Below are 15,407 nucleotides of genomic sequence, written 5' to 3' on the forward strand. Positions count from 1 at the left end.
ATAAGCCTGAAGAATAGAAAAGTCAGATTAGACTTTGCCAAAAAAACATCTAAAAAAGCCGGACCAGCTCTGGAAAAGCATTCTTTGGACGGATGAAACTAAGATGAATCTGTCAAAGATCCGTAAATCTGCTTCATGCTTTTTCTTTTTTTCTACCAAGGCACAAAAACAGAACATATATCACGGAGGTGCCATGCTGTGGCAGCTTGCACTTCCATCTGTAATGGTAATTGGAAATTTATTTAAATTGTCTTGTTAGGATTTTAGATCAATTACACTTTTAAATTTTACTATTCCATGCCAAATACAATGGTGCTGATATTTTTAACATTGTAAGGCAATTAAAATTTGTAGTAATAAAGACTAATATCAGCACAAAATGTGTTCTGAGTGTGCGAATAAAGAACTTGGAGTGAAAAAAAAACAAGAATAAGACTGATGAAACATACTTATTGTCTTTTGTTACATTTTATGGCCAAAAGTGTACAACTGACCATCACAACTATATGAGCTCGTTAGACATCCCATTCCAGAACCACTTAGTCCCCTCTTTGTGGCTATAACATCCTCCAATCCTTTGGCAAGGCTTTCTCCAAGACTTTGGAGGGTGTCTTTGGGAAAATGTGCCCATTTGTGAGGTCAGGTATTGATATGGATGAGAAGACCGGGCTCACAATTGGCGTTCATATTTCAAACCAGAGGTGTTCAGAAGGGATGAGGTCAGGTTCTGATGTTGGATGAGAAGACCTGGCTCTCGATTGGCGTTCATATTTCACACCAGCGGTGTTCAGTAGAGATAATGTCAGGTACTGATGTTGGATGAGAAGATCTGGCTCACAATTGGTGTTCATATTTCACACCAGAGGTATTCAGTAGGGATGAGGTCAGGTACTGATGTTGGATGAGGAGACCTGGCTCTCGATTGGCGTTCATATTTCACACCAGAGGTGTTCAGTAGGGATGAGGTCAGGTACTGATGTTGGATGAGAAGGCCTGGCTCTCAATTGGCGTTCATATTTCACACCAGAGGTGTTCAGTAGGGATGAGGTCAGGTACTGATGTTGGATGAGAAGACCTGGCTCTCGATTGGCGTTCATATTTCACACCAGAGGTGTTCAGAAGGGATGAGGTCAGGTACTGATGTTGGATGAGAAGACCTGGCTCTCGATTGGCGTTCATACTTCACACCAGAGGTGTTCAGTAGGGATGAGGTCAGGTACTGATGTTGGATGAGTAGACCTGGCTCTCGATTGGCGTTCATATTTCACACCAGAGGTGTTCAGAAGGGATGAGGTCAGGTACTGATGTTGGATGAGAAGACCTGGCTCAAAGTTGGCGTTCATATTTCACACCAGCGGTGTTCAGTAGAGATGAGGTCAGGTACTGATGTTGGATGAGAAGATCTGGCTCACAATTGGTGTTCATATTTCACACCAGAGGTGTTCAGTAGGGATGAGGTCAGGTACTGATGTTGGATGAGAAGACCTGGCTCACCATTGGCATTCTAACCTAGCTCACAGGTGTTGAGTAGGGTTGAGGTCAGGGCTCTGTGCAGGACACTCAACTTCAACACCAAACTGGTCAAACCATGTCTTTATGGAGCTGGCTTTGTACACAGGGGCACAGTCATGGGGGGACAGAAAAAGGTCTTCACTAAACTGTTGCCATAAGGTTGGAAGAACACAATTGTCTACAATGTCTTTGTATGACGTGGTATTAACAGGACCTTTCACTGGAGATGCCTCTTTAATTTGTAGGAGTGACCACCATCTATGTTGTATATATTTTGGTTTTTACCCTCTGTAGATGGAGGAAGAATTCTCTTTTAAAGTGGTTGTCCGTGTAATGGACCCCAGACACCTACGACTGGGTATCTCCGTCAAGAAGCTGCTTCTCAGGCTCTGGAACACAAAACAAGTGAATCTGGCTTATGTTACCCCAAGATCCAGATGACACCAGATTTGAAGTAAACCAGGAGGTAGACTACTTCATTTGAACAAAGATACAAGATATATACACTCAGGGGACAATCCCCCCTCCCTGCATAATGACACAGGGCGGGGCAATCTACATTTAGTAACAAGAGACACACAGGTATTCAAACTTCACACCAGCAGACAGTCCCATCAGGAGGGAGGGCTGCTGGAGACACCCTCCCCCCCCCCCCACTAAGCTAATACACATAAACACATACATCCCATAATAGTTTGCTCCCAAGCAAGACACACAATAGAACAATGGGATGCAGCCACATGACATTAAACAATCAACAACCCCCTCCCCACCTATCTCCTAAACATGTCTACGCAGTCTGAGACAACCCAATATTAGGACAGATCATCCTGTACCCCTAACAGGCACAGGGTGACTTACACATAAGAGGGATATGGGGAGCTGAGACAGGGGTCTCCCCACCTCTCCAAAGTGAGCTGGGTTCCATGGGCCCCCCACCCAAAGTGACTCCTCTCACATATCTCCCCTTTCGGCAGGGGACTAACACAGGACGAGACCCCAAACGGGTTGACTCCGAAGTTAGTCTGTACTTCCAGTCCCCCAATGCCAGCACCCACAGTACCCCAACCAAATTGTCCCACACAAAGCATTACTCACCCAGCCAACCTCTGCCTCTCTCGTAGAACATACCCGCCGCTGGGGAGAAGTACGGATTGGTCCTTCTCCCTGAAGTCCTCTCAGCCGCTGGAGAGAAGACAGGGTGGCTGGGCCGACTCCATCATGCTGTTGGGGATCTGGGCTGACTGCCCAGCATCCCTGGGGTAACCAGGTGGTGACTGTAGTCTCCTCCACTTTGACTTGATGGACATCCTCCAGTGTTTGCAAAGTAAGGCTGACATCCTCCTGTCCCAATGCCAGACCCTTTTCTGGGGTTGTGTCAGTGGAGACCGAAGTCCCATCTGCGGACATCAGCTTAAGCTGCAGTTGTGAGGTGCTGATTGCATCCTCTTCCTGTAGCTCCTGCGGTGCTGATTGTTGTGGGCAGAGGTCAACCACGCCATGCCCTGAGGCCAGCACTTCTGCTGATGGCGCACCGGCTGGTTCCTCCTCAGCAGAAAAGTCAAATCAAATCCCCAGTCTCTGGAATTGGTGTCTGGGGATAGGAGTTCACCATCTCCTCTCTGTGGAACCCAGAAGATGTTACCAGTGCTGGGTGGAGGCTAGCAGAGCTCTGCCCTTTTTGTCAGCACTTCAGGTTTGGGGACGGCAATCCTTGGAATTTCCACTGCTGATTCTTGGGCATGCTGCCGAAACATGTCTTAGCAGTTGCCTGTATGCCCTTTCCAGATGCTGTTCTTTCATCAGCAAGTATTCCAGATCTGGTTCAATCTCTGAGACCCCTGTGAGACGGAACATGGCCTCTCTGTCTTCTCGCAGGTCCTCAAGGGTAGGTTCTCTTTCATCGCCAAACACAAAATGATCTGTAAGGCTCTCCCACAGCAATCCAGGGCCACCAAAGTCATGTCCCTCTGGAGAGCATTCTGTTGTCACCTCTAAATATTTCTGCTCTGCATGCCATTGCAAAGCCCGATATCGGTTGTCCAGCTCTATCTCCTGCTGAACCAGCTTGTCCAACTCAGTCACCCATCGCTCTCCCGGGAATGGCATCCGTAACTCCCGTTGGGCTCCACTCCAAAGCACCACTCAAATCTGCTGCCTGAGCTCCAGGTACTCATCCGCCGACACAGTCCTGGGGTATGGTGCAAGAACGATCCACAGCAGCCCCGGGAACTCTGATGCCAGGTCCATATCTCCACTGGGGTGACCGATGTCTACTTTCCTGATCTTGAATCCCGGTGGTGGTTGTTTGGACTTGTTCACAGCCAGGAAGAACAATCTCACCACTGCCACCAATGTAACGGGTGGACAACAAACTGTTGTCAGCAGGACACTTTTGCCTTTATTAGCAGAAAATAGGAATAGATAAGGTCTTTCCTTGGCAATATAACCCACCGGTGACAACGGGTTCAGTTTACTGTCTCCCTGCAGCAGCTCTCATTCACCCCTGTTATGACTGAGTGCCTTCCATTCTGAAACGGGTTCATTGTAAAGGGTCAGTCCGGGCAAAGCTGATATTTTATTGGTTTGTGAATGATGGAGAGTCTAAGCTGAACTCCATGTGCAAAAACGTTTATTCAAATGTATTCCTCAGTCGCTATCAAGGATAGAAACCTACTTTTGTGTGCAAGAAATGCCTTTTGTAAACCCAGATATTGCCTTGCTAAAGTAGCGTTGACAGCATCACTGTGCTGCCTATTGCTTGTGCAGAGAGCAGAGCTGTGGGAGGGGCCCAGTTGGTCCAATCCACTACAGGTTGCCTGCAGAAAACTGCAGGAGGGGGCGGAGACGAGAGCAGTCACCCTGCATAAAGAGAGAGAGCAGCAGTGAACCATCAACACCACCAAAAAAGCACCCCTTTTGTGCCCATTGTGAGGTGCTCCTTCCATCCCTGAATGGAGTTCCCCGGTCTGTACACCCGCCGTGCCCATTATGAGGGGTTCCCACCATCTCTGTGCGGAGTTCCCGGGTCTGTACACCTGCCGTACCCATTATGAGGGTTTCCCACCATTCCTGTGCTGAGTTCCTGGGTCTGTACACCCGCTGTGTCCATTATGAGGGGTTCCCACCATCCCTGTGCTGAGTTCCCGAGTCTGTACACCCGCCTTGCCCATTATGAGGGGTTCCCACCATCCCTGTGCTGAGTTCCCGGGTCTGTACACCCGCCGTGCCCATTATGAGGGTTTCCCACCATCCCTGTGCTGAGTTCCCGGGTCTGTACACCCACTGTGCCCATTATGAGGGGTTCCTACCTTCCCTGTGCTGAGTTCCCGGGTCTGTACACCCACTGTGCCCATTATGAGGGGTTCCTACCTTCCCTGTGCTGAGTTCCCGGGTCTGTACACCCGCTGCACCCATTATGAGGGGTTCCTACCTTCCCTGTGCCGAGTTCTTGGGTCTGTACACCCGCTGCACCCATTATGAGGGGTTCATACCTTCCCTGTGCCGAGTTCCTGGGTCTGTACCGCCGCTGTGCCCATTATGAGGGGTTCCCACCATCCCTGTGCTGAGTTCCCGGGTCTGTACACCCGCCGTGAAAATTGAGGGGTTCCTGGGTCTGTACCCCTGCTGTGCCCATTATGGGGGTTACCACCATCCCTGTGCCGAGTTCCAGGGTCTCTACACCTGCTGTACCCATTATGAGGGATTCCCACCATTCCTACTATTTCTTTTTTATTTCATATTATGGAGAATGTAACAGGAGGAGGTGGGACACACAAAGGTCTGCAGGGGCACCCGAAACTCTCAGGTGTACAGGAAGTTATGGCAGGGAATTCTTGCAGTTGGATCATCATAGAAGTATGCAGGGACTGATTCGTTGCACCAGACTCCACATCTTACTTAAAGGAGAACTTTCATCTGAACTGCCCCCCACCCTTTTTCTTCTTGTCCCCCAGGGGGTTCTCTATAGCTGACCATACATGAAGATCTGGAGAACACACCTGACTCCGCAGATTTGTCATGTTCGCTGACACAGGAGAACTACATTACATGTCCGCTGACAGATTCACTGAAGATTCACCCTAAATTCACAACACATTTGTGCACAAGTCATTCATTTGATATGAAGTACAGAATGCTGATCTGTAGAACATCGGCTTGGAAAGCACTGAAGGTCACATGACTGACCTCCCGACATTCAAAGGGATTGATTTACTAAGAATTTCATAGCAATGTCTTCACCGGCCAATGCTCTCCTCCTCCTGAATTTGGTTCCATGCTCCTCCAATGCTCTCCTCCGCCTGAATTTAGTTCCATGCTCGGCCAATGCTCTCCTCCTGAATTTGGTTCCATGCTCCGCCAATGCTCTCCTCCGCCTGAATTTGGTTCCATGCTCCGCCAATGCTCTCCTCCGCCTGACTTTGGTTCCATGCTCCGCCAATGCTCTCTTTCGCCTGAATTTGGTTCCATGCTCGGCCAATGCTCTCCTTCTCCTGAATTTGGTTCCATGCTCGGCCAATGCTCTCCTTCTCCTGAATTTGGTTCCATGCTCGGCCAATGCTCTCCTTCTCCTGAATTTGGTTCCATGCTCCGCCAATGCTCTCCTCCGCCTGAATTTAGTTCCATGCTCGGCCAATGCTCTCCTCCTGAATTTGGTTCCATGCTCCGCCAATGCTCTCCTCCGCCTGAATTTGGTTCCATGCTCCGCCAATGCTCTCCTTCTCCTGAATTTGGTTCCATGCTCGGCCAATGCTCTCTTTCGCCTGAATTTGGTTCCATGCTCTGCCAATTCTCTCCTCCGCCTGAATTTGGTTCCATGCTCGGCCAATGCTCTCCTTCTCCTGAATTTGGTTCCATGCTCGGCCAATGCTCTCCTTCTCCTGAATTTGGTTCCATGCTCGGCCAATGCTCTCCTTCTCCTGAATTTGGTTCCATGCTCCGCCAATGCTCTCCTCCGCCTGAATTTAGTTCCATGCTCGGCCAATGCTCTCCTCCTGAATTTGGTTCCATGCTCCGCTAATGCTCTCCTCCGCCTGAATTTGGTTCCATGCGCCGCCAATGCTCTCCTCCGCTTGAATTTGGTTCCATACTCTGCCAATGCTTTCCTCCGCCTGAATTTGGTTCCATACTCCGCCAAGACTGAACAATGTGCCCGCTGGGGATCACAAAGATGTTGCGCTGCGCCTGGGTCACATGTATTTACAGATCGAACAAAATGCCACCGGGGTTGGAGGGTGAAAATAATGAGGTTGGATGAACCCCGAACTGTTTGAGGAGAACGAGGTGTCCTACTGAAGGCAGCTCCACTCTCCAAAATGCACAAGTCGGCGACGGACAATTGTGTATGAGACACTCCTATCGCCCCTTCCACTAAAATGCCCGGCTCACAATAACATCAGGTTTGAATGCACAGGCAATACTAAGAGGAGTCTGTCCAGCCGGAGCGGTAATGACCATCATAAGCAGCATTTGACCCAAGATTTTTAATGAAGCACCATTGTAAAGTGCTATGCCTGAAGACCTCCAGCAGAACTTTGCGTGCCTTATTGATTTTCGTCGGCCACATAGAGCTGCACATTAGGGAGATTCGCCCTCCCATTTTGTCCAGTTTACCATTCTCATCAAAAGTAAAAGAAAATCCCAAATTGTGGGTTGACATCAAAAACGTAATTGAGCGGAAATGTTCTTTCTAGTGGTGGGTTATCCTATGACCCTCTATAGTGGTATGGTAGTCTCTGACCATATCTTGTGGTAGGTTGGCCTCTGACCCATCTCTAGTGGTATGGTAGCCTCTGACCCATCTCTAGCGGTATGGTAGCCTCTGACCCATCTCTAGCGATATGGTAGCCTCTGACCCATCTCTAGCGGTATGGTAGCCTCTGACCCATCTCTAGCGGCATGGTAGCCTCTGACCCATCTCTAGCGGCATGTTAGCCTCTGACCCATCTCTAGCGGCATGTTAGCCTCTGACCCATCTCTAGCGGAATGTTAGCCTCTGACCCATCTCTAGCGGCATGTTAGCCTCTGACCCATCTCTAGCGGCATGGTAGCCTCTGACCCATCTCTAGCGGCATGGTAGCCTCTGACCCATCTCTAGCGGCATGTTAGCCTCTGACCCATCTCTAGCGGCATGTTAGCCTCTGACCCATCTCTAGCGGCAAGTTAGCCTCTGACCCATCTCTAGCGGCATGTTAGCCTCTGACCCATCTCTAGCGGCAAATTAGCCTCTGACCCATCTCTAGTAGTAGGTTAGCCGTTGACCATTTCTAGAGGCATGTTAGCCTCTGACCCATCTCTACTGGCATGTTAGCCTCTGACCCATCTCTGGTTGTAGGTTAGCTGTTGACCCATCTCTAGTGGTTGGTTAATTTCTGACCATCTCTAGTGGTATGGTAGCCTCTGACCCATCTCTAGTGGCAAGTTATCCTGTGACCATTTCTAGTGGCATGTTAGCCTCTGACCATCTCTAGTGGCATGGCAACCTCTGACCATCTCTAGTGGCATGGTAACCTCTGACCATCTCTAGTGGCATGGTAACCTCTGACCATCTCTAGTGGTATGGTAACCTCTGACCATCTCTAGTGGTATGGTAACCTCTGATCATCTATAGTGGTATGGTAACCTCTGATGGTTTCTAGTGGTAGGTTAGCTTCTGACCATCTATAGTGGTATGGTAGCCTCTAATGGTTTCTAGTGGTAGGTTAGCTTCTGACCCATCTCTAGTGGTAAGTTATCCTGTGACCATTTCTAGTGGTATGTTAGCCTCTGACCATCTAAATAAATAGGTCATTCGAAAGTCCCTTCGTCACTTACTGAACTTGCACAGAGTTGGCACAGATTAAATCTGCACAGTCATAGTCTTTAGAGCTGGATGTTGTTATGGGATTTTCCATCCCTCAAGAACCATTTGTGAACAGATAATGATTGGGCAGAATGGCTGTTGTCTGGCTATACATGTGCTGATGATCAGCAAATTGGATGTAAAGGGACTTTTCTTGGCTAACGATTGGCCCCTTTTTTCTGTTCCTTCACTCAGAGGGATTGTAGCTGTGTGATTAATTGTTTCTTCCTTTTTTAATTAGCCCGACTTTCTGCTAAATAACTTTTTGCCTAGAATGAGAAAAGACACAATCGACCTCTTGAGGACAGTAGACTTCTTTTTTTTTTTTTTCTACCCCTTTTTTTGGTAGCTTTAAACATTTGTTCCGCTACTGATTTAGAAAATGTCTCCAGCTTGTAGAAGAACACCCCCCCCCCCCGGGCGTTCTTTCCATCCACCGACCTCGTACTTCTCATCCGAATATTGTGCTGATATCAGCTTCTCATCTGATGCCTGAGAAAAGTACTCGCTACCCAATCACATGTTCTTTCCTCTCCTCCTCAGAGTCATGTGAAATCTTTCATCCACATTTACGCCATCACAAGCCCCAGACATGGAGTGATTTGTGGTTTGTCTTGAGGGCGCATGGAGGACTTTTGTCACGAAACTAAGCGTGGGCGATTTTATTCGTCTTAATGCCGGCCACTCCACCCATCACTTTTTTTCTTCTTTTTTTTTTTTTGTTTGTAGATATTTTCTATCTGTGCCACCACGTGAGTCTTTCATTCGACCGAATTAGGATTCGTTTTTTGTTTTGTTTTTTTGTTTTTTTAAATCGTAAGAGTTTATATAACAGTTTTGATACAAAACAAAGTAAGGAGACCGCACGTGAAATTCGTTTTTTGTCTCAGGATATGGACAATCAGTTGTCTCCAAACCAGGGGCGGACTGACCATTTGGGAACTGCCCCAGGGCCCGGGGTCAGAAGGGGGCCCCATGAGATGCCCCTAGTACCTTTTTCATAGGCTTTTTTGGGTTTGGTTTGAGTGTGGGCGAGGACACGGGCCCCATGAGTTGTCAGTCCGCCCCTGCGCCAAACTATGGCCCTTTGCTTGCTTTTGCCCAGACCTTGGGGCGCTATTCATCTCATTGATGTGAGTCATTATTCCTTCTACTGACACCGATGAGGCACTATTCTTGCTTCTGGTACCAACACTTGGACATAATTCCTCTTGCTGACACCAGCGGTGATCCCTATTCCATCCACTGATGCTAACAATTGGGAATACTTCCTTCCACTGATATAAACGTTAAAACACTGTGCCTCCCACTGATACCGATGATGGGGCACTATTCCCCCCACTGACACCAACAACGGGGCACTATTCCTTCCACTGACACCAATGATGGGGCACTATTCCTTCCACTGACACCAACAACGGGGCACTATTCCTCCCACTGACACCAACAACGGGGCACTATTCCTTCCACTGACACCAATGATGGGGCCCTATTCCTCCCGCTGACACCAATGATGGGGCACTATTCCTCCCGCTCCTTCTGCTGATGCCAACAATGGGGCACTATTTCTTCTGCTGGCACCAGCGAATAAGCACTATTTCTCCCAATGATGGGGCACTATTCCTCCCACTGACACCAATGATGGGGCACTATTCCTCCCACTGACACCAATGATGGGGCACTATTCCACCCACTGACACCAATGATGGGCCACTATTCCTCCCACTGACACCAATGATGGGGCACTATTCCTCTCTCACTGACACCAATGATGGGGAACTATTCCTTCAGCCAATACCAACAATGGGGCACTATTCCTCTCTCACTGACACCAATGATGGGGCATTATTCCTTCCACTGATACCAATGATGGGGAACTATTCCTTCTGTTGATAACAATGGGGCACTATTCCTCCCACTGACACCACTGATTGGGCACTATTCCGTCTGCTGATAACAATGATGGGGCACTATTCCTCCCACTGACACCAATGATGGGGCACTATTCCTCCCACTGACACCAATGATGGGGCACTATTCCTCCCACTGGCACCAATGATGGGGCACTATTCCTCCCACTGATACCAATGATGGGGCACTATTCCTCCCACTGACACCAATGATGGGGCACTATTCCTCCCACTGACACCAATGATGGGGCACTATTCCTCCCACTGACACCAATGATGGGGCACTATTCCTCCCACCGACACCAATGATGGGGCACTATTCCTCCCACTGACACCAATGATGGGGCACTATTCCTCCCACTGACCCCAATGATGGGGCACTATTCCTCCCACTGACACCAATGATGGGACACTATTCCTCCCACTGATACCAATGATAGGGCACTATTCCTCCCACTGATACCAATGATGGGGCTTTATTCCTCCCTCTGACACCAATATTGGGGCACTATTCCTCCCACTGACACCAATGATGGGGCACTATTCCTCCCACTGACACCAAGGATGGGGCACTATTCCTCCCACTGACACCAAGGATGGGGCACTATTCCTCCCACTGACACCAAGGATGGGGCACTATTCCTCCCACTGACACCAAGGATGGGGCACTATTCCTCCCACTGACACCAATGATGGGGCACCATTCCTCCCACTGACCCCAACGATGGGGCACCATTCCAGCCACTGACCCCAACGATGGGGCACCATTCCAGCTCTCTCTCAACAATAGATCCCTACCAGCAACAATAGATTTCCCATCAGCAAAAATAGACCCTTACACGAAAACATGTCCCCCACCAATGACAATAGATCCCACAGCAGCCAACATCAATAGACCCTCCAGCACACCCCTTGCTATTACACACATTCAGTGCTGCAGGTGCCAGAACTGCGTTCCCCCGCATTTCCGCTGAAAAAAAAAAGCCCTGGCAAAGGGTATCGGTTGCTGTCTTCCAGGCCTTAACCAGGGTCTGCCGGGCTGCTAGGAATATGTTCCCCGCCGGCTTCCATTGATAGTTATAGATGTGGGATGGGCTTATGCAGGAGAGCCTCCCAAGGTTCTCCAGTGAGAGTAGCATGAAGAACCGAATGGAGCATATTATCCACTTGACCTCCGGAAAGGTTTTATACCCTTCATGACCAGGCCATTTTTTGCTCTGCGGCACTGCGCTACTTTAACTGGCAATTGCACGATCGTGCAACGCTGTACCTAAAATAAAATTTATATGATTTTTTTTTCTAACAAATAGAACTTTCTTTTGGTGGTATGTGATCGCTGCAAGGTTTTTTTTTAATTTTTTAAATATATAAATGAAAAAGACAGAACATTTAAAAAAACACAAACATATTTTCTACTTTCTGCTATAAAACATATCCAATACAACAGCACTGGAAGCTGAAAATTGCCCTGGACAGGAAGGGGGTGAAAGCGTCCGGACTGGAAGGGGGGGGAAGCGTCCGGAGTGGAAGGGGGGGGAAGCGTCCGGAGTGGAAGGGGGGGGAAGCGTCCGGAGTGGAAGGGGGGGAAGCGTCCGGAGTGGAAGGGGGGGAAAGCGTCCGGACTGGAAGGGGGGGAAAGTGTCCGGAGTGGAAAGGGGGGAAAGCGTCCGGAGTGGAAGGGGGGGAAAGCGTCCGGACTGGAAGGGGGAGAAAGCGTCCGGACTGGAAGGGGGGGAAAGCGTCCGGACTGGAAGGGGGGGAAAGCGTCCGGACTGGAAGGGGGGGAAGCGTCCGGACTGGAAGGGGGGAGGGGAAAGCGTCCGGACTGGAAGGGGGTGAAAGCGTCCGGAGTGGAAAGGGGGGAAAGCGTCCGGAGTGGAAGGGGGGGAAAGCGTCCGGACTGGAAGGGGGGGAAAGTGTCCGGAGTGGAAAGGGGGGAAAGCGTCCGGAGTGGAAGGGGGGGAAAGCGTCCGGACTGGAAGGGGGGGAAAGCGTCCGGACTGGAAGGGGGGGAAAGCGTCCGGACTGGAAGGGGGGGAAAGCGTCCGGACTGGAAGGGGGGGAAGCGTCCGGACTGGAAGGGGGGAGGGGAAAGCGTCCGGACTGGAAGGGGGTGAAAGCGTCCGGAGTGGAAGGGGGGAAAGCGTCCGGACTGGAAGGGGGGAAAGCATCCGGACTGGAAGGGGGGGAAAGCGTCCGGACTGGAAGGGGGGAAGAGTCCGGACTGGAAGTGGTTAAAAATGGTTTGTGTAGAGTTGGAGGCTCGGCGGGTTCAGTACTTCCACCTGGAATGGCTCAGAGCATCTGCTGACGGCTCTTGCTGCGTAGCGGGTTGGAATCTCATTGGATGAATCGCCCGGCAGACGAACAGTTAAGGGCGTTTCGGCGTATCGCTTGACTGCGTCAGTCACAAAACGCACCTTTCCTCGGCTCATCCGATTAAGATGTAAATGATGGATGAGCGCGGGGATGCAGGAAGCAGCTGAAGTGATTTAGCTGCAGGCATAGAATACCAGGTCTTTAGCCTGCCGAGGTGCGAGGACCCGGAGAAGTCTGCGATTTATTGTACGCCGTGTGCCGGAGGGAGAAAAACAAAAACGTATGAATTCCTAAACACTAGAAAACATTATACATTGTTCCGCCACATATATCAGAGTTTTTTTTTCCTCCGTGGGCACCACCTGCCACTAGAAGCATTATGCCACGTTCCCAAAAAAAGTCCTATATCTGCAGGATATAAAACAGGAGGGGAGGACAGAGGAAGATATCAAAATCACATTAGTAAACAAGTTGTAGGGGCCTAAAACCGCTACTAAATGTTGGCTCACTAGTCTGTCTGGATAGTATGGTTACCTGCTGACTTTCACCATCCACCGGCAGCTTAACTCTTCAATAAAACGCAGTAATTGATCCCAGCGCAATTTTACTTCAGCTAATTGCAGTACAGACATTTCAGTCTTCTGCCCTGTAAGAAGACAATAGCCTTGCAAAATACTAACACAGAATGTGAAAGGAGTGGGTGGGTCTAGCTAGGACTAAACTAGCACTAAACAGGAGGGGAGGACAGAGGAAGATAACAAGCTCACATTCTTCCCACTGACCCCCAATGTAAGGGACATTCTTCCCACTGATCACCATTGTAAGGGACATTCTTCCCACTGACCCCCAATGTAAGGGACATTCTTCCCACTGATCACCATTGTAAGGGACATTCTTCCCACTGATCACCAATGTAAGGGACATTCTTCCCACTGACCACCAATGTAAGGGACATTCTTCCCACTGATCCCCAATGTAAGGGACATTCTTCCCACTGACCCCCAATGTAAGAAGCATTCTTCCCACTGACCCCCAATGTAAGGGACATTCTTCCCACTGATCACCAATGTAAGGGACATTCTTCCCACTGACCCCCAATGTAAGGTACATTCTTCCCACTGACCACCAATGTAAGGGACATTCTTCCCACTGATCCCCAATGTAAGGGACATTCTTCCCACTGACCCCCAATGTAAGAAGCATTCTTCCCACTGACCCCCAATGTAAGGGACATTCTTCCCACTGACCCCCAATGTAAGGGACATTCTTCCCACTGACCTCCAATGTAAGGGACATTCTTCCCACTGATCCCCAATGTAAGGGACATTCTTCCCACTGACCCCCAATGTAAGAAGCATTCTTCCCACTGACCCCCAATGTAAGGGACATTCTTCCCACTGATCACCATTGTAAGGGACATTCTTCCCACTGACCTCCAATGTAAGGGACATTCTTCCCACTGACCCCCAATGTAAGGGACATTCTTCCCACTGACCCCCAATGTAAGGGACATTCTTCCCACTGATCACCAATGTAAGGGACATTCTTCCCACTGATCCCCAATGTAAGGGACATTCATCCCACTGATCACCAATGTAAGGGACATTCTTCCCACTGACCCCCAATGTAAGGGACTTTCTTCCCACTGACCCCCAATGTAAGGGACATTCTTCCCACTGACCACCAATGTAAGGGACATTCTTCCCACTGACCACCAATGTAAGGGACATTCTTCCCACTGACCACCAATGTAAGGGACATTCTTCCCACTGACCTCCAATGTAAGGGACATTCTTCCCACTGATCACCAATGTAAGGGACATTCTTCCCACTGACCCCCAATGTAAGGGACATTCTTCCCACTGACCCCCAATGTAAGGGACATTCTTCCCACTGACCCCCAATGTAAGGGACATTCTTCCCACTGATCACCAATGTAAGGGACATTCTTCCCACTGATCCCCAATGTAAGGGACATTCTTCCCACTGATCCCCAATGTAAGGGACATTCTTCCCACTGACCCCCAATGTAAGGGACATTCTTCCCACTGACCCCCAATGTAAGGGACATTCTTCCCACTGACCCCCAATGTAAGGGACATTCTTCTCACTGACCCCCAATGTAAGGGACATTCTTCCCACTGACCCCCAATGTAAGGGACATTCTTCCCACTGACCCCCAATGTAAGGGACATTCTTCCCACTGATCCCCAATGTAAGGGACATTCTTCCCACTGACCCCCAATGTAAGGGACATTCTTCCCACTGACCCCCAATGTAAGGGACATTCTTCCCACTGATCCCCAATGTAAGGGACATTCTTCCCACTGACCCCCAATGTAAGGGACATTCTTCCCACTGACCCCCAATGTAAGGGACATTCTTCCCACTGACCCCCAATGTAAGGGACATTCTTCTCACTGACCCCCAATGTAAGGGACATTCTTCCCACTGATCACCAATGTAAGGGACATTCTTCCCACTGACCACCAATGTAAGGGACATTCTTCCCACTGACCCCCAATGTAAGGGACATTCTTCCCACTGACCCCCAATGTAAGGGACATTCTTCCCACTGACCCCCAATGTAAGGGACATTCTTCCCACTGACCCCCAATGTAAGGGACATTCTTCCCACTGACCCCCAATGTAAGGGACATTCTTCTCACTGACCCCCAATGTAAGGGACATTCTTCCCACTGATCACCAATGTAAGGGACATTCTTCCCACTGACCACCAATGTAAGGGACATTCTTCCCACTGACCCCCAATTTAAGGGACATTCTTCCCACTGATCACCAATGTAAGGGACATTCTTCCCACT

The sequence above is a fragment of the Staurois parvus genome, unplaced genomic scaffold (assembly GCF_062004578.1).
Source record: "Staurois parvus isolate SC_StPar_1 unplaced genomic scaffold, SC_StPar_1.0 ptg003053l, whole genome shotgun sequence".
Taxonomy (NCBI): Eukaryota; Metazoa; Chordata; class Amphibia; order Anura; family Ranidae; genus Staurois; species Staurois parvus.